The 24,767-nt window shown below is 40.7% G+C and overlaps 4 non-coding genes across 4 annotated transcripts; all 4 read right to left on the bottom strand.

Moving 5' to 3' along the window:
• Window positions 1-20,078: 20,078 nt before the first annotated feature.
• On the bottom strand, window positions 20,079-20,151 carry trnat-ugu (transfer RNA threonine (anticodon UGU)). Its single transcript has one exon. It is a non-coding gene; the product is annotated as a tRNA-Thr (tRNA).
• Window positions 20,152-21,280: 1,129 nt separating this feature from the next.
• trnat-agu (transfer RNA threonine (anticodon AGU)) lies at window positions 21,281-21,353 on the bottom strand. The gene has a single exon. It is a non-coding gene; the product is annotated as a tRNA-Thr (tRNA).
• Window positions 21,354-21,795: 442 nt separating this feature from the next.
• Window positions 21,796-21,868, bottom strand: trnat-ugu (transfer RNA threonine (anticodon UGU)). Its single transcript has one exon. It is a non-coding gene; the product is annotated as a tRNA-Thr (tRNA).
• A 433-nt stretch (window positions 21,869-22,301) lies between these two features.
• On the bottom strand, window positions 22,302-22,374 carry trnat-ugu (transfer RNA threonine (anticodon UGU)). The gene has a single exon. It is a non-coding gene; the product is annotated as a tRNA-Thr (tRNA).
• Window positions 22,375-24,767: the final 2,393 nt, after the last annotated feature.

The raw sequence follows: 24,767 nt of genomic DNA, 5'->3' as shown, positions 1-24,767 counted from the left end.
TATGGAATGAAAAAAAACATAAATCCCCAGGAAATTATGGGCTATCAGTGGATTTCTATGTACATTTTGGGGATATTGCTGAAGATCATCTATTAGCAGGGGTGCACATAACTGGTACCAGGTACGCATGCGCAACAGAAATCACTGAGGACTTCGCTCGTGAAAGTCGGTGTTAGGATTAAGGTCTAAATCACGATACTTACCCTAATTATTTGACTCCAAATTATTTACCATATATTTATTATTTGAACCGACATTAACCTTACCTAACAATTATGCGTGCTCGTTCCGTAAGAGAGAAGACCAGAAAGCCAATCAGTCGAATCACCGAAATTTTATTCCTAACAGCAAAAGCTAATACAGTATCTGGGGCTCGGTTCCCTCTCAATACAGATCTGTGCGCTCCTGTGGCCATCAGACACCACACCCGAGTTGCCCCGAACAGTTATAGAAAACAATATGCAAATTAAACACACCAAAAACACTAGCCACTATCATTTCATTAGTTACATGGTATCTGCAATATATTTCTTCAGATGCTGATTGGTTCTCTTTTCCCCGCCGTCTCAGATGACGCCTTTTCTTGTGCACATGACTCGCTTGGTTGTAGCTCCTGAAAACACCAAGTTATCTGCATTCCAAGAGGCCGGGGCCTTCAGAGAAACTGTGGCTCGCCTTTGTCTCCCTGTTTTTTTCACTGGCGGCACCTGGTACCATTAAACCTCCCACACATTGTGTTCCGCTGATACAGCAACCTTGAAACAGCTCTACTTCTACTCATTTGTAATACAACTTTGAATCATTAATAAATGGTTAACATAATGTGTGCCTTCACAAACTAATAATAAAACCCTTCATCGGCCAAAGTTTGCAGTCAGAATCGCTAACGGACACTCCGGATTAGAGCCGAGACGAGATCGGTCTAACAAAAAACGAGTTTTAATTTTTTTTTTCCCATACCAAAATTGTTATACGGCGTACACAATTTGAAATGATTAAAAAACGTATGAAACGTATATTTGTGTGGAGCAACAAGCATCAGTACTTAAAAAAAAGAAATTATTTGTTTGCAGAGGTCTGAAGGTAGTCTAGAAGCATTAGATTTTAATCAACTTCATAATACCTTTAAGGTCAAATGGCTCAAGAGCTGTCTTGAATATCCAAATTCATTACGGTCCTTTATGCCTACTAATATTTTCCAAAAAGTAGCGGGTTTGAAATTTCTACTTGGATGTAATTATTCAGTAGCGAAATCAAACTCTCCAAATTCTGGTAGCAAGTTTTACTCTCATGGAAACTATGTTACACACACACAATTTTTCACCTCACAAAGATATCATTTGGAATAATTGTGACATTGTGAGTGGTAAAAAAAAAAGTTTATACAAGGCGAACTGGAATGAAAGGGGCATCACTTTAATTGCTGATCTTTTTTATCATAATGGTAATCTCTGTAGTTATGAAAACTTGATGAAAACCAAACGTTTCCAATCCTGTTTAAAGAATTTTCTTCTGTTACAAAAGCACTGCCCACAGGCATAGTAATGAAATCTTGCTTAAGCTATCAGAAAGTTGTCACTTTAACTCCTGACCTTAAAGTTGGCGGAATTGCCTTAACAGACAAGAAATGTACCAACAAACAAATACGAGGTGTGCTTCAAGGTAAAAGTAGGATCTTGCCTAAGGGGAAAATTGATTGGGCATTCACAATTTGAAGACATCAACTGGAGTAGAGCTTGGTTATGCCCCTTTAAATTCTGTATCTCGAATAAGTGTAAAGAAATTCATTTCAAAATTGTACACAGTATTTATCCTAGTAATGTCATTCTTTCCAATTTTGTTGATATAGACGTGATATGTTCCTTTTGCAAATTGGATCCTGAAACCACAATTGATTTATTTTGTTGCTGTCCAGTTACATCTAAATTTTGGAGTGATGTAAGAGACTTTATGTTCAGTAAAATTGGCAAATGTATAGAGATTAAACCCAAGGATATCATATCTGGTTTTGAATATGAAAATGTATCAATTAGTTATGTGATGAATATTATTTTTACTTTTAGGGAAATTCCACAATCATAAGGAAAAATTGAATAATTCTTCTCCACTTCTTACCGTTTTGCTGTTCGAGCTGAAATCATATGTTCATGTACTGTCCCTCGTCGTGATGAACAAGAAAAGTCTACATACGTTGTCACACTTATCTGAAACCTTTGCTCTTTTGTGAAGTTAAATTTGAAAAAACGTGTTTATGGAACTTGTCCGTCATAGTTTGCTTTGAATTGTATTGACATTGATCGAGTTGAAAGTTGTCTTTAACTATGTCCGTATGTTATGTACATTATGTATATTATGTAATTGTATAATATCCAATCCCCAAAAAAACATGCATTTAAAAAAAAAGCTAAGCTCAGTTCGCATTTCACAAGTTATGGAAATTGAAAATATGTTTCTAGTTGGCATTAATAACATATTGATTAAAATAATTATTCAATTATTAAACCGGGCAAGCAAATATCGTCCATTGTTTTATTCCGCTTCAAAGGACACGTGATCATGAACTTTCAAATACATTTTTAACGATGACTCCATCCTATATCACATCATTTACTGATTTTTGACGGCTAACAATTTGATGGATCCATTTTTACTGGGCTGGCAGTAAATAAGTCAGGAGTGTCACTGGGTTTCATGCATAGAATGAAAAACATACAAAACTGTGTAAAAGTAAGTAACCATTCAATTCAAAGTTTACCGACGTGTGTGAAATGCCTTTAAGCGGCACGCCTCCTGCATGTGAAGATGTCCTCAAGGCATTGAAGCGCTGGCTGCACCTGCGCTCACTGCACCTTCGCTCCTCGTTGATAAGTATGACACGCAAAGTGGAACTTTTTCGTTCGCCGACAGCCATTGCAAGCCGACCGACGTGACAAAAAAAGACGGTGGTTGTTTTCAAACTACCGTGGCTCGAGGTATGATCTCGTCCAATCTGGCCGAGTACCTCGCTGCCCGGCATCCAGAGAGTTATAGCACAGCGACAGGTTGCGATCCATTTATAACACCTCCAAAATAAGTAGAGTGAGAATTATTTTGTTCACAATTTCACAAGGCATTCGACCTGCTGGGAGCGGATTAGAGAAGAGTAGATACACACACACACACCCACACACGCACCCACACACCCCCACACACACCCACACACACACACACGCACACACACAGACGAGCAACATTATGTTGAGTCATTATCAATTAAATGAACATATTTGCTTGACTGTAACGGTATTGTCAATATCAACAATGGACGACATGAAATGAAATTATGTAAAAACGTATCGTGAATAAGTATGTACATACATGTATACATGATGCTTATACAAACATATAAATGCAGACATTGATCTCATTATTAAAAAAAAAAAATGTTCTTAATTAAAATCAGAATTGGCTAGTTCTGTGTCCAAAAAGCATAGAGGTTGACAAAAAAAGTTTTTTTCAGTCAGCTATACAACACCAAACACGGTAAGTGTGATTACAGAATCAACCACAAAAGAAACAAAATATGTACACCTTGCATACACAAAAGTCCATGCAATCAGATACATTTGAACAAAGGGTACTGTGTTTACTTAAGCCTCTCCTTCTGCCTGACTCTACATGATACATTGAAACTAGGGCTGTCAAAACTAAAACATTAACAATGGAGATTAATTTGAATTTTACAACGCATTAAAAAAAATTAACTCGGTTAACTCAGTTTTATTTGCTTCCTGCGGGAGCTTCCCTCTGCTCAATTTGCAGTCAAATTTAGAGGAGAATCACTGTCACAAAGACGGGCGTTTGCGTAATTTTACTTTAAAAAGTTGCACATTGGCTCACTGAAGGAATCCAAAATAATTTGTGCACTTTGCCAAGCCAAATTCAAATACCATATTACTTATACGTCTTTGGTGTATCATTCAACAGTTGTATTTTACAGGAAAAGAATCGTATTCAATGATCAAAGAAAGCGATTAGAACAGTCTTTGAATCAAAATATACTTCTAATTTGTTTCATATTAATTCCAACATTTTACTCAAGTAAATATTGGTTCCAAGCTTTGTAAAAAATTGTAGTTGAAAAATATGATTAATCGCGATAAATTATGGAAAAAATTGTGATGATTTGTTTTTAAAAATTCAATCGTTTGACAGCACTAATTGAAACCTGATCATGATGAAATTACCTGATCAACATTGAGGCAAATGACACGGTAATTAAGCTCCGAAATAATAAAAACCCTTTTTTTCTTTCTTTTTTGCTTTCCATCTTTAAAAAATACAATACAGCTTTCCAGAGCTGGGCACTTGACCATTTTTTGCCCGTCCGGCCGCGACCCTCCACCCTTGACTTGGGTACCCTTCCGGCCGCGACCCCCGGCCATATTCATAAACGTTGTCGGCCCCCGCCCCATCCGCCCTCCGTCCAAAAAAAAAAAAAAAAAAAAAAAGCATCCATGATTGACGTCGCTGCGGGAGAAATGCTCTAACGGCAGAGGCTTTTTGAAGATCATTAGCTGGCTAATTTACAATTTGAACCCGCTGTGGACACGCTTCAAATGCGCCAGTAGTACAGTAGCCAACGTGCGTGTGCTTACTTGCATTGCTAGCCCCGGGCTGGATTTGTCGTATTGTATAATTATTTGGGACCAACAGCCAGCCAGTAGTCGTAGTCAAGGAGTAGAAAGAAGCCTAAAAATCAGCCTTTCACCGAGTAGGCTGAGATGAATTCGGCAACCTCGCGAGCACGTCACACGCACGAGGGCCGATAGTGGGCTGGACTAAAATACACCTCCGGCCATGCTTAGTTAAGCCATTTTTTTTTTAATTTGTCGCGCTCCACCCCCCCTGCCCACGAAATGGGCATCCGGCCCGGAAGGTCCGACCGGTCCGGCCCAGGGACGGACTGCCCAGCTCTGCAGATTCCCAAAATTACCAAATTCACAAACACGCTGAACGAGACCTAATATTTATTTTACACAGCATACATGCATAGGAAGTAACGATGATGGCAATATTGCAACAATAAATTTGTCACAATATTTGAGACATGTTATGATAAAAGCAGCACATCTGCATAAAAAAAACTTTATCCGCTTTAGCCGAACACAGCATTGTGAACTATCGACCATGATAATTCAACAAACTAATAAGAGAGAATCACAGTCAAAAGACAGCATAAATTAATACTGTTAAAAACTTGGCAAGGGTAATAGGCGCTCCTCTTCCAGAGGATGCTGGGAAGAGCGCTGCAAAGGATGCTGGGAAGAGCACTGCAAAGGATACTGGGAAATGCTCTGCAAAGGATGCTGGGAAGTGCGCTGCAAAGGATGCTGGGAAGTGCGCTGCAAAGGATGCTGGGAAGTGCGCTCCGATCGCGTGTGGCACAGTTTGTTCAAGTGGAGTTGCCGTAGTCTCCTTGGCAGTGAATGAATTAAATACATCTTGATTGATTAACTCATTTAATCCCAAAGACATATTTATATGTCAAGACATATCGTCGCTGAAGCTCCTAATTATACGATCTGCATGCTGTGCTGCGCCCAGTGCACAGAGAGCTTTCCGGAGCAGATAACTGATGTCGCGTGTTACTGGTTATAGGTACATAAAGCAGCGGAACCAACGTAACATTACCTACAAGCAACACAATTGGACTGAAGTGAAATAGCTGCGTGAACGTTAGCTACATAATGCACGAAGTTGAAACACAACGCGGCGTAACTTTGACTGCAAACCGCTGCTTCAAGAAATGAAACATAACGATGCACGTTAATACGTCGGACACAACAGCAATTTTAGTAAAACCGGGGGATATTAGTTAGTTAGATGGACTTAGGATCCTCCAGCTTTCTTCTTTCTCTCGTCTTCCCTTCTGATCCCACTTAATAAGTCACACCAGAACACACACTGGTGAGAAACCTTTTGCCTGTTCTGTTTGTGGACAAATGTTCTCTCATAAATTAAGCTTAAAAATACACAGAAGAATGCACACTGGTGTGAAACCTTTTGCCTGTTCAGTTTGTGGCCAAAGATTCTCTCAGAAGGGACACTTACTAAGTCACACCAGAACACACACTGGTGAGAAACCTTTTGCCTGTTCAGTTTGTGGCCAAAGATTCTCTCTGAAGGGAAACTTAATACATCACACAAGAACCCACACTGGTGAGAAACCTTTTGCATGTTCAGTTTGTGGACAAATGTTCTCTCACAAGGGACACTTAATACATCACACAAGAACCCACACTGGTGAGAAACCTTTTGCCTGCTCAGTTTGTGGCCAAAGATTCTCAGAGAAGGAAAGCGTAAAAGAACACACAAGAACCCACACTGGTGAGAAACCTTTTGCCTGCTCAATTTGTAGCCAACGCTTCTCACGGAAGGTTTCTGTCAAGAGACACAAGTGTGTTGGTGCCAACCGCAATAATCAAGAAGTCTTAAATGAAAATGTTCATGTTTAACAGCTAAAGTATTTAATGTGATAGTTATTTTCAAAATCTGCATTGTTTTATTTTATGTTATTCTCTTCTCTGTATCTACTAAAATCGTGTTTTTTACCACTGTATTTTTTTTTTACCAATTACCACTGTTGGTCTGTTTTTAAGCAATGTATGCACAATGTTTTTGTGATTTCCATATGAAGTAACTTTTTGATTGATTACATTGACTGTGAAGAAACTTTGACTTTTGATAGGAAGGTGGGAACGTTTAGATACAATTCTGCATTCAATACAAATAAATGGAGCCTTTCTCAATGAAATAGGCTGTTTATGTTGACTTTGGAGGTTTGTTGAAGCGATTCAGTGTAACCCGAGTTCCTTTTATATTGTTTCCATTTTCATATATTTTTGTTCTTCTAAATTGTTTGCTTGTTATTTGTTTATTTGTTTTATTGTATGTGCTTGTTTGATAAATGTTGTTTTAGGGATCTGTGTATTCTGTATTTTTTTTTTTTGTGTCATTCTGGAAAACTTTAGAAAATAGAATATATGTTTCTAGTTTGCATTATATTAAATGAACTATTCAATGATTCAACCAAACAAGGGAATACTGTTGATGTCCTCAGTTGTAATGTTGTGCTTGTGCTGTGAGGCGCTGGAACACTGACTATGGGGCTTGCGTCATCACACACTCTTGTTTTTGTTCCTTAGTATTAGAAAGCGAGTCTGTTGGAGCGGGTGCATTTTGTGCTCTCTGTGTTGTTCGCAATAAATACGCCATGTTTGGCTGAAGAAGCTCATTACCTCCGTCGTGAATTCTTCCAAATGCAACGTTAAGCTGCAACAAACTTAACAGGTTATGGACCCAGGAGCCATTTGGAAGAAAAGTTTGTCAGTTTCCATCGTGTAGAAAAGTCGCGGACGGCGTGCTAACGAAAAGCTACTTAGCAAGAAGAGCTAAATAGCATGATGGAGTTTTGCATGATTGTTTAAAGTTGTGTAAAGAAAGATACAGCAACAATATTTGAGCGTTTTGATATGATGGATTGTAAAATCAGAGAGACACCATGTGAGCAAAAGATACAATATGATGAGAATGCTACAAAAATGAATGATGTCAGAATGTACAGGGAGGCTGTGGGAAGTCTTATTTACCTGACTACGTTTACCAGGCCAGACTTAAGCTGGTGAGTAGGTTAGCTCAGTATTTTGCTGAACCTACAGTGGAACAGTGGGTTACCATGAAACATGTGTTAAGACACCTCAAAGGCACCTCTGACAAACAATTAATCTTCAAAAGGAACAACAGTGAGAAACTAGGTTTACGTGCCTATAGTGACGCAGACTGGGCAGCTGATACCAGCGACAGGCGCAGTATTACAGGATACTGTCTGTTTCTAAGTAAAATTAGTTCTCCAGTTTCATGGAAAACAAAGAAACGACCCACGGTGGCACTTTCGACCTGTGAAGCAGAATACATGGCACTAGCTTCAACCATACAGGAATACCTATACTTAGACCAATTTCTAAGTGCAATTGACAATTATCAGTACATACCAACAATTATACATGATGACAATCAGGGGACAAACGCACTTGCCAAGAATCCTGTCAATAGACAGAGATGTGAAGACGTGGACATAAAATATCATTTTATTAGGTCTACTGTCAATGAGGGGAGATTAACTTTGATGTATTGTCCAACTGATAACATGGTTGCTGAAATCATGACAAAACCGCCAACAAAGTCGAAACTGAAGAAGTTTGAAAGTGTTATTTTTGGAGTTTGAAATGTGTAAGACAGGTCCACATTGATACTGTATTTTTGTTTGTTCAAATTTCAACAACATGAGTACAAGTGGGGGTGTTAAGGGAATACTGATGTCCTCAGTTGTAATGTTGTGCTTGTATACGACTGTGAGGCGCTGGAACACTGACTATGGGGCTTGGGCACGCGTCTTCACACACTTTTCTTTTTGCTCCTTAGTAAGAGAGAGAGAGTCTGTTGGAGCGGCTGCATTTTGTTCTCTGTGTTGTTCGCAATAAATACGCCATGAATGGCTGAAGAAGCTCATTACCTCCATCGTGAATTCTTCCAAATGCAACGTTAAGCTGCAACAAACTTAACATTAATAATAATGAAGGTATTTGCCTTCACATAATAATAATAATAATAATTTGTTTTCCTGTCCACGTCATGGCCGCATTGAGTTCAATGCCTTTGGCATTACTGAGGACGGCACTGGTTAGCACGTCCGCCTCACAATTCAGAGGTCGTGCGTTCGATCCCGGCTCCGGCCTCCCTGTGTGGAGTTTGCATGTTCTCCCCGTGCCTGCGTGGGTTTTCTCCGGGTACTCCGGTTTCCTCCCACATTCCAAAAACATGCATGGTAAGTTGATTGGATACTCTAAATTGCCCCTAGGTGTGATTGTGAGTGCGGATGTTTGTCTCTGTGTGCCCTGCGATTGGCTGGCAACCAATTCAGGGTGAACATTCTCGCTGTAATTCACCTCTCTCTCGTTTCTTTTTCGCGCCCTACCAAACCAAATAAGAAAGGAATACATACCTAAGCATAACATACATAAAGAAATATATACTCACAAAACAATATTGCAGCATTTTATAAAAATAATAAATACTAAATAATATGCGCCAAAGCAGCTGTATTTCATAACAGCAGAAAGGAACCATGCAGCGCGATCAAGAGCTGCGCGGGACAATCTCAGCGGTACACCACCTTTTTCACATTCATCTATCTGTTACAATTTACATTAAAATATACCCACAACAGAATTTTACTAAACAAAATACCTTTATAAAACACTCGAGCAGCGAATAATAAGCTTTGTGTGTGTGGGTGTGTGCATGCGCGTGCGTGTGGGTGCGTGCGGGGGCGTTGTAGGGGTGTGTGTGCGTGTGTGTGAAAAATGCTAACCTATTGAAACCCAGCCATTTTCAATAGTAAACGCATCATATGCAAACAAGAGCGAAGATGTAACATCTGTGTATACAACGGACAGGATATTCTTATTCTTATGTCGGATGTGTGCGGCATGTGGTGGCACCTCGCCCGTAGGTGGCTCCCTGGTGTCGTCTTTGACGGGTTCTTCTGCGTCTCAGGCGACTGAGATCTCTGACGTAACTTTCACAGCGCCGTTTCCAGGTTCCCGTGTTCTGCGTGAGGCCTCTGGTCACGCTGGTTTGAAAGGTTGCATGGGCGAAATAATGGACGGTATTAACATTATTCTTCTTTTGACGGTGTCAGTAATAGTGTATTATACAATGTTACACAGCCCATTCACTTCATAGGAAGAATTTAGAACAAAAAACACTCATACACAAGTGAGCATGTGTATTCTAGCTAGCCATATGTGACGTTAGCATTAGCCGGGGTATTGATTTGAATAAAAATGTTCTCACCGTTGTTTGTATGACGTTGCTCGTATTCTTCGCCGACGAGCATCAAAGCATGGTCAGATATGTCATCTGGGCCTGATCCAAACGCTTCGTCGTCGTTACGCGCTGGTGAATAATAATAATAATAATAATACATTTTATTTGTATAGCGCTTTTCATATCACTCAATGACGCAAAAATAAATGAGTAAAATAAAACCCGCTGTTAAAACAAAAACAGTTAAAACCAACAGAAGAAGAAAAAATAGCAAAGATGTTAAAAAGCAAGGCGGAATAGGTGAGTTTTGAGGAGTGTTTTGAAGGATATGAGGTCTGTGCAGTTGGCGGCACGGTGGTCGACTGGTTAGCACGTCCGCCTCACAGTTCAGAGGTCGTGGGTTCGATCCCGGCTCCGGCCTCCCTGTGTGGAGTTTGCATGTTCTCCCCGTGCCTGCGTGGGTTTTCTCCAGGTACTCCGGTTTCCTCCCACATTCCAAAAACACGCATGGTAAGTTGATTGGACACTCTAAATTGCCCCTAGGTGTGATTGTGAGTGCGGATGTTTGTCTCTGTGTGCCCTCCGATTGGCAGGCAACCAATTCAGGGTGTCCCCCGCCTACTGCCCAAAGACAGCTGGGATAGGCTCCAGCACGCCCCGCGACCCTTGTGAGGATAAGCGGTACAGATAATGGATGGATGGATGGAGGTCTGTGCAGTTACGAATGTGTTGTGGAAGGGATTTCCAGAGGGTGGGCGCGGCAACAGAGAAAGCTCGGTGTATAGGAGTGTATGAGTGGAGAAGATCGGAGAGGTAGAAGGGGGCCTGGTTGTGAAGGGCTTTGTACAGGGTGGAGTTGTCAAGAGTAAGGTTGAATTTGGAGGCAGTCTGTGTGAGGGAGTTAGGGCCAATTATCAGCAGGTGGGATTTGGAGCAGTTGAGGAAAAGAAAGTTTGTTTGCATTCAGGATTTGATATCAGAAAGACAGTTGGACAGAGTGGAGTGGGTAGTAGAGGTGATGGATTTAGTGGAGATGTACAATTGGACGTCATCGGCGTAGCAGTGAAAGCGGAGACCGTGGTGACAAATAATTTGACCGAGGGGGGGAAGGTAGAGGATGAAGAGAAGAGGACCAAGCACAGAACCCTGGGGGACACCATGGGACAAGGGGGCAGTGGATGAGGAGCAGTTGTTGATGTGGATGAATTGTTTCCTGTGTGTGAAGTAGGAGTGAAGCCAGGTGAGGACTTTGTGGGTGATTTACCTTGGGCAGACCGCAGGTGCGTGTGTGAAAGGAAGCATCTTCTCAGCCTTCTTGTTTAGATATACTACATTTCAGTTTGATTAAACTAGTTCGCAGAATAACAAAACAGTGATATGTCTTCACTGTACAAGAAATTATGCGCAACATTTTTTCTTTTGCATTAAACACTACTTGTTTTTTTTTTTTTAGTTCTGTGAGAATACTTAGTAAATCAATAAAAACGGAGCAACCAAATTAGCAAGAGCTATTAACAGTATCCATACAATACATTTTTGGCGATGTGATAAATTGTGGGTACATAGACACGTTGAAAACAGAGCTACATTAGCCAAGTACTAATGCTAACAGTGAAACGCATCATTAGACTGCAATCTATTGCCGTAAGCCTGAGTCCAAAGCTAATATTTGAGACAGAACGACGTTATAAAATACATATTAATAAATTGGATATACACGTTGCTGACTTTACCTGCTGTGAAGATGCGTCTCCTGAACCGCTGGAAGCGTCGTCCGATCCGCTCGAGTTCGCCATCTTTGTTCTCTTATCAACGCATGCGCGGGGAGAGGAATCGCGAATCGATTAGCTCCCCTTGGGACTTGCCTGTGTTCTGCGTGTCATCATCCTAATTTGCATGTTGTGCAGATTCGTACCCTCAGCTGGCAATGCGTGCGTGGTGAAGATTCGTAGTTGTAGAAGCGAGCGTTGTTTTTATTCATACTCACAAAAAAAAAAAAAATTCAAACCCTCACAATTTTGATTTGTACTCACAAATTATTACTATTACGGATACGAATCTTTAATCACGGATATGCCTTTTGACAGCAATCTTACTCCATATGAGAGCAGGTAAATGAGTTGATATGTAGGTTGATAAGTCAGATGACATTTCATGATGCCAACCATACACATAACAAGAATCCCCCAAACTACCTCAAAACGTTGCCAATTGACAGAAATTCTCTGAAGTAAAACGGCTCCACAATAATGGCGCTGAGTATGACCGTAAAGGGCAATGCCTTATGAGATTTTACCAGAAATACGTCACACCACTCCGTGCATATAGTCCATTGCCCAGCCTCCCCCTCTGGTAATGGTTTGCCCCAGCGGCAGGAGGGTGGGGCGGTGGACGCGAAATCTCGTAAAAGTGGACCTCTGTGAATCAGTGAATGATGTGACGTAGGATGGAGTCATCGTTCAAAACGTATTTGAAAGTTCATGCTCATATTTCCTTTGAAGTGGAATGAAACAAGGGACGATATTTGCTTGTTTGGTTTAATCATTGAATATTTCATTTAATATAATGCAAACTATAATCGTATGTTCAATTTCCTTAATTTTTCCAGGATGACTGGACAAACCCTGATTTCACAATCACTGTCCAGGTAGAAATGATCACATAAAAAACAGAAGATAAAAAGCCTTTTCCTAACAAAAAGAATTAATGCATTGTAAACTTCACTTATCAAGAAAACAATTTAGCAGAACAAAAATATATGAAAATAGAAACAATATAAAAGGAACTCAGGTTACAATGAATAGCTTCAACAAACCTCCAAAGTCAACATAACCAGCCTATTTCATTGATAAAAAAAAAAGACTCACAGTTTGATTATTTGTATTGAATGCAGAATTGTATGTACACTTTCCCACCTTCCTATCAAAAGTCAAAGTTTCTTCATAGTGCAAGTAATCAAGAAGGTATTGCATATGGAAATCACAAAAACATTGTACCTAGCGCATACATTGCTTAAACACGGACCAACAGTGGTTATTGGTAAAAACAGTGGTAAAAAAAATGGATTTTGGTAGGTACAGAGACAAGGATAAAATAAAAGATGTTTACAATGTGTGTTGATGTACCTTGCACAGCACAACATAATTAACTAGGAACATCTTTTTTTTTTTAATGTTATGCTGCCCATTGATTGGATGCGAGATTCCAGTTCCTTTTAGAGATGTTTATTCGTCAGCAAAACGCCGTAAAACGCCAACACAGCGTCGAACTAAAAGTTTAGACATACAACATAAAACAACATATTACATTTATGACAAAGATAGCTTTGCTTAGCATCAAAGCTAATCACGATAGACAATGCAAAATAGTACTGAGCACTTTGGCCTGCTTTCAACCAACGGCAGTCTTCTCCAAGAGATAATCATCACTGTCAAATATGTGATGCTTCAACAAACTTGTTATATTCTTTTAGTATATACACTCGGCTTTGGCAAAACAATGAAGAAAAAGTAAGCAACACGCCTGGCGAATGCCGCTAAGGCTAGGTTCACACCGCAGGTCTTAATGCTCAATTCGGATTAAAAAAAAAGACTTTTTTTGTGTAAGCGTTCATATTACATTATAAATGCGATCTTGTCTGCTCTATGAACACATACGACACACGTCAAAGTGGCCCGCATGCGCAGAAGAAGAGACGACGTCACACCCGACGTTGTGTTCGCGGAAGTAAATGTGGTCCAGCGTGTCGAGGCATTTATACAGTCAAGGTAGCAGGTAGAAATAAATAAAGTATTTGGGGGAAATTATGGGGCGAGGCTTTATTATCTGATTTCATGGAGACATCACTAACGATTATGTCACGTCTTAACCGTGCATAAAAAATGAATCTGTCTGAGCTGTGGCTGAATTACTACGATCGCCATAAATGTCCACTTTATGCTTCATGTTTCAAGGTGGATTAAATTAAAGTCAAATATAAAATCAATAGTGTTACTCAAAACAACTTTGCAGATTCGATCCCTTGTTGCCAGCAGTTTCCCTCTACCTCCGCGGAGCACATTTTGGGCTCCGGATGACGTCAATATCGGATATGTGCGACCCGGCCGTTCAGACCGCGGACGCATTGGAAAAGATCGGATACGTATCCGATCTAGGACCACATATGAAAGCGACCCAGGTCGCATTTGAAAAAAATCGGAATTGAGCCGTTCAGACTGTCATAAAAAAATCAGATACAGGTCGCATATGGGCAAAAAAACGGAGAGACGCAACTTCCGGTATGACATTTTCAAAATAAAGGCATCGTATTTCAAAATACAGATGGCTGCCATTACAAATGTCATGCGATCTACCAAAACTACCTTTGCGGTCGACGGGTAGATCGCAATCGACGTATTGAGCACCCCTGCTTTAGCTGTTAAACATTAACATTTTCATTTAAGACTTCATTTAAGATTATTGCAGTTGTCACCAGCACACTTGTGTCTCTTGGCAGAAACCTTCCATGAGAAGCGTTGGCCACAAACTGAGCAGGGAAAAGGTTTCTCACCGGTGTGTGTTCTGGTGTGATAAGTTAAGTGTCCCTTCTGAGAGAATCTTTGGCCACAAACTGAACAGGCAAAAGGTTTCTCACCAACATGTGTTCTGGTGTGAATTATTAAGATTCCCCTCTGAGAGAATGTTTGGCCACAATCTGAGCAGGAAAAAGGTTTCTCTTCAGAGTGCATTCTCATGTGTTCTAAACATCTCTTGAAAGCACAAGTTTTCCCACACTCAGAACATTTCCAGCATTTGTTGTCATTGTTACATGTCATATTACCTTGACATTCTTCTTCATCATCATCATCGTCATCATCATTATCACCATCACCATCTGATGATGTCCCATCACTATCAGATAGTGGAGGGCGGAGGTCATCTCCTTGTGATCCTCCCCAGCGGTCCCCATCACCTTCTGTTGTCACGTGTTGACATGAGCTAATGCTTGGAGGCTCCGCCCCTCTGCTCACCTCATTTTGACCATCTTTACTCTTCAAAGATACATGAGTCGATGGTATCTTAAAGCTATCCTGGTCCTCTTCGTCTTTGATGTAGGGGGGCTCTTCTCCCTCCTCTTTCTTGCAAGGGAGCTCTGGTACCTCACCTCCTCTTTTATTACGGAAGGAGACTGCTGCTCCTCTTCCTCTTTAAAGTGGGGGACCTCTTCATCCTCCTCTTCCTCTTTCATGTGAGAATGAACATATTCACTGATGTCTGCAAGACACAAAAACACAAATGCACATGGCATTATAGTTCACATTTATAATGGTTATTAGGAGAGCCAGATAAGTTAAGATTACTATGTACTGTTCGTCATTTTCACTTCCTGATGTATTTTTGGTGGGAAGCCTAACCTTGGTTATTTGTGGAAAAAACTTGCGCACGGTCTGACATTGCACCTTTTTGAGCGGTGACCCCATCAAAAGCGGAACTGGCCTCGTATTTACATGAGCCCCTTGAAGAAATGATTAGCACGACTGCAACTATGACGGTGTACTAAACTCACTATTATTTAAGCACTGCAAAAGCAAAAGTTAATAAGAAAGCTTCATAGAATACGTCACCCAATCATCCATTTTCCAAACCGTCAAGGCACAAACGCCTTCTGAATAATACATGAACATCAAAGCCTTATTTTGAAGCCCTTGCAGTCAGGGCTGCCCTCACCTACTAACCATCAAATATTTATCGATTTAAACGTCACTAGTAGAAAATGTGCACAGAGGTGTATAGAGCCATTCGTGTGACATTCCCTGTAATGCAGTATTGAGCAGGTTATGATCATTTTCATGGCCAGATATGCAGCTGGATAACCTTGATGCTTTTTGGACAGAGATTTAGCCAATTTTGATTTTAAGAACATTTTTTCTTTAAATAATGAGATCAATGTCTGCATTTATATGTTTATATAAGCATCATGTATACATGTGAATGTATGTACAAACTTAAAGGGACGGTGGCCATGTTTTCACTAACAAGTTCATTTTATCTTTTTTTTGATGAGGAAAATGAAAAGAGTTGTCATTTTCTATTTTATCAATAAATTTGGGAGACATTAGGAAATAAGTGACTCCATGAATAACGCCTCTTCTTAATGAGAATGGCCGCGCCCCCTACCGTTCTATCCTTGTTCGCCGGAGTCACGGGAGGGACCGATTACAAACTCTCCATTGGAAACCATTGTACTTTTATTGCTTATAACGTCCAAAAACGGCAAACAATTGGCACCGAAATCTATGTGGACATCTCTACTAATGCTCACTTCAACATATCAAAAGGATTAACCTCTCCGTGGCTGATTTATATGAGGATGAGGAAATGTGGAAGTCAGCAGAGCTACATGGGCTGGGATGAGTGCACACTGCTTCTTTGCTTGAAAAAAAACAAAACGCTGCTTCTTTGCTGATCACGGATAGGACGGCGAGGCATTAAACACCAGTCAGGATATTTACAGAGACTGAAGTGGAAATGAGACGTGCACATTTATTTGGATGAGGAATGACCCCAGATTTTCGACTTACAAGGCGCCGTATTATTTGGAAGGTAACAGCCGAAATGGCACGTTCCGATGCGGCCACATTCTCGGCTGTGCAGTCAGCCTCGCTAGAAATTTTTGTTCGCTGTTCGATGAGGGCTTTCGTTACTCTCGCGCCGCTTCACTCGGGCAGAAGGTGACGCCTGCAAGAAAAAGCAGGGACACCGCGCACGACTGCATGCGAGGCGACATGAAGACACAGGCTTTTTCACCTACACACGCTGGGCGGACAGTAAGGAGCTAATGTTGTTGTGCTAACGCCTTTTGTTTTACCGGCCTGAAGCTAGTTGTTGCTAAACTTCCGCTGTCCCAATCCTACCTTTAACCGGGGAGGGGAGCGGGGGCTCCAGTCTGCCTGCTGCTGCTGCAAGCCGCGTCTCTCTCAGTCCTGAGACACGAGTTTAGAGTCGGTAAATGTCCAAAATATAACCCGTCGGGGTTCGTGTGCGCATTCATGCTCTTGTCCGCTTCAGCTTGTGAAAGTGGAGAAGCAATCGCCACGGTATTTTTGATTTTGTGGAGGTGATCATGATGAGTTCACGTTTTATGTCAATAAATCCAAACTATTGTGCAGAACACTTTTATTGAGTACTAATGTGCATTTGCATTTTGGTGGCGATTGGACACCGTTTTAGACAACAGATTTGACAAAGCGAGCAATATTACCATGCTTGGCTCCCTCCCGTGACGTAGACCGCTGAGACCGAAAACATAATATAAACCACGCCCCTTTTGGGGCGGGGAAATTTGTCATAAACCTAATCACAAAAAAAGACCTTAAATCACTACAGAGACCAATGTTAAGCTCACCCAAGTGTCCTTTTAATCACGATATGTTTTTACATTACATGCCATATTCTTGACCTATTTAACCCCATTTCATGTCGTCCATTGTTGACATTGGCAATAAATTTGCACTGTTACGGTCAAGCAAAAATGTTCATTTAATTGATAATGACTCAACGTAATGTTGCTTGTCTGTGCGCATCTACTCTTCTCTAATCCGCCCCCAGCGAATCGAATGCCTCGTGAAATTGTGAACAAAATAATTATCACTATACTTATTTTTGAGGCGTTAGAAATGCCTCGTAACCTGTCGCTGTGCTATAACTCTTTGGATACCAGTCAGCGAGGTGCTCGGCCAGATTGGACGAGATCCCATATCGAGCCACGGTAGTTTGAAAACATGCCTTATTGACGGTCTTTTTTGTCATGTCGGTTGGCTTGCCATGGCTGTCGGCGAACAAAAAAGTTCCACTTCGTGCGTCATACTTTTCAACGAGGAGCGCAGGTGTAGCCAGCGCTTCAATGATTTGAGGCCATCTTCACATGCAGGAGGCGTGCCACTTAATAAGATGTGAAAAACAATATAAATGTACCGAGACTTCTTACATCAGTAGTGGTCTAGCTAACTAACAGCAGGGCAACATGTTAATTCAAAACGTAATTAAAATAATACACACATATTGCAGGAATAAAGATGACACAACAATAACATTAGAGTGTCAAACAAGCATTAGTGCAATACTTACAATAATTAAATGAACGGCATCCCAACACCGTACAACGTACGTCTGCTCGTGTCCGTTGGGATAGCAACGCTGAGGTTGCCGCTACCGTCTAGCACCACAAACAGGACAATTAATCCAACAATGCCCCCTTGTGGGGGGCGAAACATCCTTCAGCAGATGCTTTTTAAAGATCATTAGCTGGCTAATTTACAATTCGAACCCGCTGTGGACACGCTTCAAATACCACAATCCCTATAACACCAGTTGGCGCTCGCGCGTACGCGGGAGTAGAAAGAAGCCTAAAAAGAAGCCTTTCACTGAGCAAACTGAGATTATTTTTGGCCGCATCGCGAGCACGTCACACGCATGAGGGCCGATTGGTGGGCCGGACTAAAATCAACTTCCGGCCATGCTTAGTCCAGCCATTTTTAAAAATTTGTCATCCCCCACCCCTCCGCCCCAAAAATGAGCATCCGGCCGGGCCGGAGGGTCCGACCGGTGCGGCCCAGGGACGGACTGCCCAGCTCTGCTATTATGCCTGTGGGCAGTGCTTTTGTAACAGAAGAAAATTATTTAAACAGGATTGGAAACATTTTGGTTTTCATAACTATAGAGATTACCATTATGATCAAAAAGATCAGCAATTAAAGTGATGGCCCTTTCATTCCAGCTCGCCTCATATAAACTTTTTTTTTTACCACTCACAATGTCACAATTATTCCAAATGATACCTTTGTGAGGTGAACAATTGTGTGTGTAACATAATTGCCATGAGAGTAAACCTTGCTCATAGAATTTGGAGAGTTTGATAGGCAATTTCGTTACTGAATAATTACATCCAAGTACAAATTTCAAACCCGCTACGTTTTGGAAAATATTAGTAGGCATAAAGGACCAGAATGAATTTGGATATTCAAGACAGCTCTTGAACCATTTGACCTTAAAGGTATTATGAAGTTGATTAAATCGAATGTTTCTAGACCAACTTCAGACCTCTGCAAAGAAATCATTTATTTTTTTAAGTACCCTAATGATGCTTGTTTCTCTACACAAATCTGCAAAACAATTTGTTAATCTCTTAATAATGTAAGGGGCTAACAAAAAGGGACAGAGCTGGATACACCAGACGTGATATACCTTCTGCCTTAGATCAGAACACTCTTCCATAAATGGAGAGATCCCTTTGAAGCCACATATTCAGAATGGATCTGGTTGTTTTGATTTGGGGAATAATATTCTGCTGCTGTCTGATAGCCATGTCTTTCCAAATATGGATACCAAGATATCTAACACTTTGCTTAACAGGAAGGTTGAAAATGGATTGCTCTTCAGTTTCATATAAACATAAGCTTCAGACCAGATGCTTCAGAAAATTCTTTAGTTACCTCTAATGCACCCTGCACTTGTTCTCAATCTTTAAGAAATAATACAGTGTCATCAGCCAGCCACGAGCGTGTACGCAAATGCGCGTCGTGACGCAAATGACGGTACGCGTCAGTGATTTCTGTTGCGCATGCGTAGCTGCGTACCAGTTAAGTGCACCCCTGCTAATAGATGAACTTCAGTATCCCAAAAATGTACATAAAATCCACTGATAGTCCATAATTTCCTGGGGATCTATGTTTTTTTCATTCCATAAAAAGCCTCAGATATTCCCAATTTGGAAATTGGTTGTTCACCGCATAATTTAAAAATAAATAATAGGAATAAATAATAGGAATAGTCGGTAGTTCTTTAACAAAATCAATGAACTTATCACAATCACTGATGCAAGAGTTTGATTCATATAAATGAACGTAAAATTCCCCAACATATTTTGAAATGTCTACATAATTGTTGGTTATGTTATCCTTTATTTTAAGGGCTGAAACATTATTTCTTTTTTGATTATGTTTCTCCAGAGCAAAAAAATAACTAGTTTCCCTCACCAAATTCCATCCATTTGGCTCTTGACCTTATAAAGGCTCCTTTAGTCATGTTAATATATGCAGCATCTATTTCTGCTTTTAATTTTTTTCAGTTGAATCCATTCATCCTCTGATAGATGATCTTTTTCCAATAAATAATAGCAAATCATTCATCACTGTGTCAGAATGTAAGGTGAGCAGGTGTAACTAAGGAGCAGGCCCCAGTGAGAGTTGAACTCACGACCCCTGGTTTACAAGACCAGTGCTCTAACCACTGAGCTATGAGGCCTTGTGCTGCTTCCTCCTTGAAAAACGTACATATGGACAAATCCAGAAACTGTCGGGCAAAATTCATGAATCTGTGTATGCACTTTCCTTTTGTAAATGTCAACCGATGCGGAAATGTTTGCGTACCAGACTCTCCACGCCCCCATTAAAATATGCAAATGAGTATAAACAAGGCCTGCTCTACGACTTCCAATATGTTGGAGATGTGGGGGGGCGGGGGGGGGGGGGGGTCAAGGAAATGCACAGGCAAACCGCAAAGACCATGTTTTGAAGACTGAAGACACACGAAGACTGCACGGGGGTGCTAGAAAGTTCATCTACACCACTAGCTTGGAGGCTATGAGAGTTAGCATTATCGCCGAAATACAGGAGGTGCATGCCGACGTGAGAAAGGTCAATGAAGCTACGAGGCAAATTCAGAAACATCTTTCAGACTTCAGATCGGAGATAACGCAGAGGCTCCGTGTTGTTAACATTGACTTGAAAGGAATGAGCAACAAGGTTGAGGAAACCAGGCGGCGAGTGTCAGAGATGGAGGAATTTTCCATCGAATTGGCAAAGGAAGTGTTGGCGCATAAACTTGAACTGCAAGAGGACATTCAAGCACAGCTTGCAAATTTGGAGACATGTCCAAGGAGAAATAATCCTTGGTATAATTAAAGAAGCAGAGAGAGACAACGTCATGGGATTTGTTGAACGATTTATAAAAAAAAATAAAAAAAAATAAAAAATATTCAGGACAGACTTTGGCAGCAGAGAGAACAGAACTTGAGTCGGAGGCTCCCAATTGTTACACCCGATGAGTTTTGGTTGCGATGAAGGCAGACTGCGTTCCTCTCTCAGGAGTAAATTTGGCCCATATATTGAGAAGCTCGGTCTGCTCCCTCCACCTTGTGTGTTGTGGGATGTGGCCAAAGTGTTGCTCCTAAGGCGTGCATAATTATTAGGCAGCTTCTTTTCCTCAGGCAAAAAGAGATTAAAGACTTGCATAGGAGAACACTGTTAGCATGGCATTTAAAGAAGGGGGAATAATATTTGTTTGTGACACTTCCTAATGACAACTGCATAGATTCAGCGTGAGCCATTAATTATAAAGCTGTAATGTAATGTCAGTCATTTACTAATCTATCAGGCCTCAGTGAGAATTGAACACACGACCCCTGGTTTACTAGACCAGTGCTCTAACCACTGAGCTATGAGGCCTTACGGGAGAGCTGATTTTATGAATAAACAATTGTTTCAGTTCAAGAACCATGCAGCGTGGTCATTCGGATGTGTCAAAAATCGACAGACATTTTTGTCCTGAAAAAATGTCATTATGATATTTAATTCCCATGCTAATACCCTGCGACTAAGCAAGGTCACATAGCGTAGCTGTTAAAGCACCGTTTAACATGCTAAGACCTCATAGATGGTTGAAGTTCTGGTCTTGTGAAGCAAGAGTCCTGATTTTGATTATCGCACTTTTCTTGGTTAGCACAACAGACAGAAATTTGTAAATTGTTATTCGTTGTTTGTCTTCAGTGAAATGTAATCTATGACTGCTCATTTACGAAAGCAGTTCTCTTGCTAACAAAAGGGCTTTAGCACATTATCCAAAAACATTGGATAACACTAGCACATAATGCAAGTGTAACTATTCACCAGGCCTCAGTGAGAATTGAACACACAACGCCTGGTTTACAAGACCAGTGCTCTAACCACTGAGCTATGAAGCCTTATGGTTAAGATGATTTTCTGAATAAACAATTGTTTCAGTTCAAGTACAATGCAGTGGTAGGATGTGTCAAAAATCAACAGACATTTTTGTGGTGAAAAAATGTCATTATGATATTTAATTCCCATGCTAATACTCTGCTACGAAGCAAGGCCACATAGTTTAGCAGTTAAAGCACCGTTTAAAGTGCTCAGACCTCATAGATGGTTGAAATTCTGGTCTTGTGAAGCAGGAGTTCTGATTTTGATTCTCGCACTTTTCTTGGTTAACACAACAGAGAGAAATTTGTAAATTGTTATTAGTTGTTTGGCTTCAGGGAAAATGCAATCTATGACTGCTCATTTACGAAAGCAGTTCTCTTGCTAACGATGGGGCTTTAGCACATTATCCCAAAATGCCAACACTAGCACATAATGCAAGTGTAACTAATCACCAGGCCCCAGTGAGAATTGAACACACGACCCCTGGTTTACAAGACCAGTGCTCTAACCACTGAGCTATGAGGCCTTGCATGGCTTTCTCATTGAAACACGGCATATGGACAAATCCAGATACTGTCGGGCAAAACCAGTTGGATTCATCTGTGTATGCATGAATCCGAGCACATTCCTTTTGTACATGTCAATCAATGCGGAAATGTTAGCGTACCAGACTCCTCAATCTCCACGCCCCCATATAAATATGCAAATGAGCAGAGGTGGGCCTTCCGTCAAATTCAAACTCGGATGGCACCGATTTACATTACTTCCATACAGTTTCTTCTGACTCCTTTTCCGTTGCGTATGATAAAAAACACAACCAAACAGCATAATGTTCACAAATGTTGTTACAGGAAAGGACAACTGATAGCCGATTTCATTTACCGTATATTCCGGACTATAATTTTTTTTCATAGTTTGGCCGGGGGTGCGACTTATACTCTGGAGCGACTTATGTGTGATATTATTAACACATTATTACTGTTATGGCTTGTTAGTGCTGACTCGTATTTATGATGTTTTGCCTCCCTCTGCAGGTGCTGTAAATGTTATTGTAACCCACATAAAGAACCATAAGATACATTCTAAAAGCTATTAAAATGCATGAATAATTAAAACGGTTAAAGTCTAATGTTTTGTAAGTAATTAGAATAGTATGAAAAAAGACAATTTGACTGTTAAGGCCTTGCTAGTCGAGGAAGCCAGGTTATCCAACCAGCTAAACATTCAAAAACAAACTCCACAGACTCTAGGTGTGCAGCGAAGTTGCCTGTTTATATTGTGAAACTGCACAAGAAAAAGAAAATACTATGCATTACATACACATGTATGTACAATTCAACAAAAATACAACTTATCAAACATGTCAGAAATTTAAAACGAAAATTAGATAAGTTGCACAAATGTAATAAAAGCAGTAAATACATAATTCAACTTAGGGTGAATTCAAGAGTGATCAGTTCTTAAATTACACGATGCCTGATTAGTGACAAGATAAATTTGGCTTTTTGAAAAAGTTGGATGACTGACAGGCTCTTTTATTCTCAATAGAACATCTATTTTCATGTTACCTTGCCTTCAGTGGAATTTTAGCAGTGTCCGAAAGATTTTGAAATATTCCTTTCTGTCTAGCGTCTTACACTGAGCTCAAAAAAGTTAAAAATTTCCCTTCTAATTTTGCATCGTACGTCTAAGAGGTTCCCTCAGCATCGCAGGTCGGAAAAAGGGGAGAAAAAAAAAGAGCGCTTCCTCCTGAAGACATAGATTTCGAAACTGTTCTAGAACCTTCTCTCCAGTCGGGTGACCAGGAGAGGGCCAATCGTAAAAGCTTAGCTATCGTCCGATGTTCGTGTGCTAATTTAGATAACCTTTTGAGGTTAAACATCACGTGACGTTTTTCTGTTATAGCTTGTTTTTTTTCTACTGTCGGAATTTACCGTTCGCACCGACCACAAGCACATCTGGCAGATCAAAGGCCTGTAAAAATGTTTGTTTACGAGAATATGCCATTAACCTGAATTCACCCCGTACATACATTTCCCTGAAGAATAGCTACGATGCGAACATTGTTAATGAAACAAAAAAAACTGTTGCGATTGGAAGACACGGCTCGCCAAGCACAAGCATAATAAAAAATAAAAAGGTGAAATAACTACTCACATTATTGCCATAATTTTCACATGCAACAATGGGTCTACTACTTAAATCCTATCACATGTAAAACATGGTGGGATTCATATTACACATGGGCACATCACTTCTATTTAAAACATAAGTTTAAGAGAAGCAGTATATAAAAGCAGTATATCGTCGCTGTCATGTGAAAGACACTTCTCCATTTTTTTTTCATTTTCTTATTTTTACATGAATCATGTTTCCGTGTGGCGGCACGGTGGGCGACTGGTTAGCACGTCCGCCTCACAGTTCAGAGGTCGTGGGTTCGATCCCGGCTCCGGCCTCCCTGTGTGGAGTTTGCATGTTCTCCCCGTGCCTGCGTGGGTTTCCTCCGGGTACTCCGGTTTCCTCCCACATTCCAAAAAACATGCATGGTAAGTTGATTGGACTCTCTAAATCACACCCTAGGTGTGATTGTGAGTGCGGATGTTTGTCTCTGTGTGCCCTGCGATTGGCTGGCAACCAATTCAGGGTGTCCCCCGCCTACTGCCCAAAGACAGCTGGGATAGGCTCCAGCATGCCCGCGACCCTTGTGAGGATAAGCGGTATGGATAATGAATGAATGAATGAATGTTTCCGTGTTACAGACACCGCATTAAAGTGAAAAATAAAAAAAGGTTCCAAAATTAGAGATAAGTGTTTTTCACAGGACAGTGACGATATAGTAATAATGAGCATCTTGTGAGCTGAGCACAACATCCTCAGAATCATCAGTGGGTCACGCATCTTTCCTTCTGCTTTGAGTTT

The sequence above is a fragment of the Filicampus tigris genome, chromosome 22, assembly GCF_054856515.1.
Source record: "Filicampus tigris isolate MCC_2025a chromosome 22, RoL_Ftig_1.0, whole genome shotgun sequence".
Classification (NCBI taxonomy): Eukaryota; Metazoa; Chordata; class Actinopteri; order Syngnathiformes; family Syngnathidae; genus Filicampus; species Filicampus tigris.
Note: the sequence above shows the minus strand (reverse complement) of the source record. Positions and strands in the feature narration are given on the sequence as shown.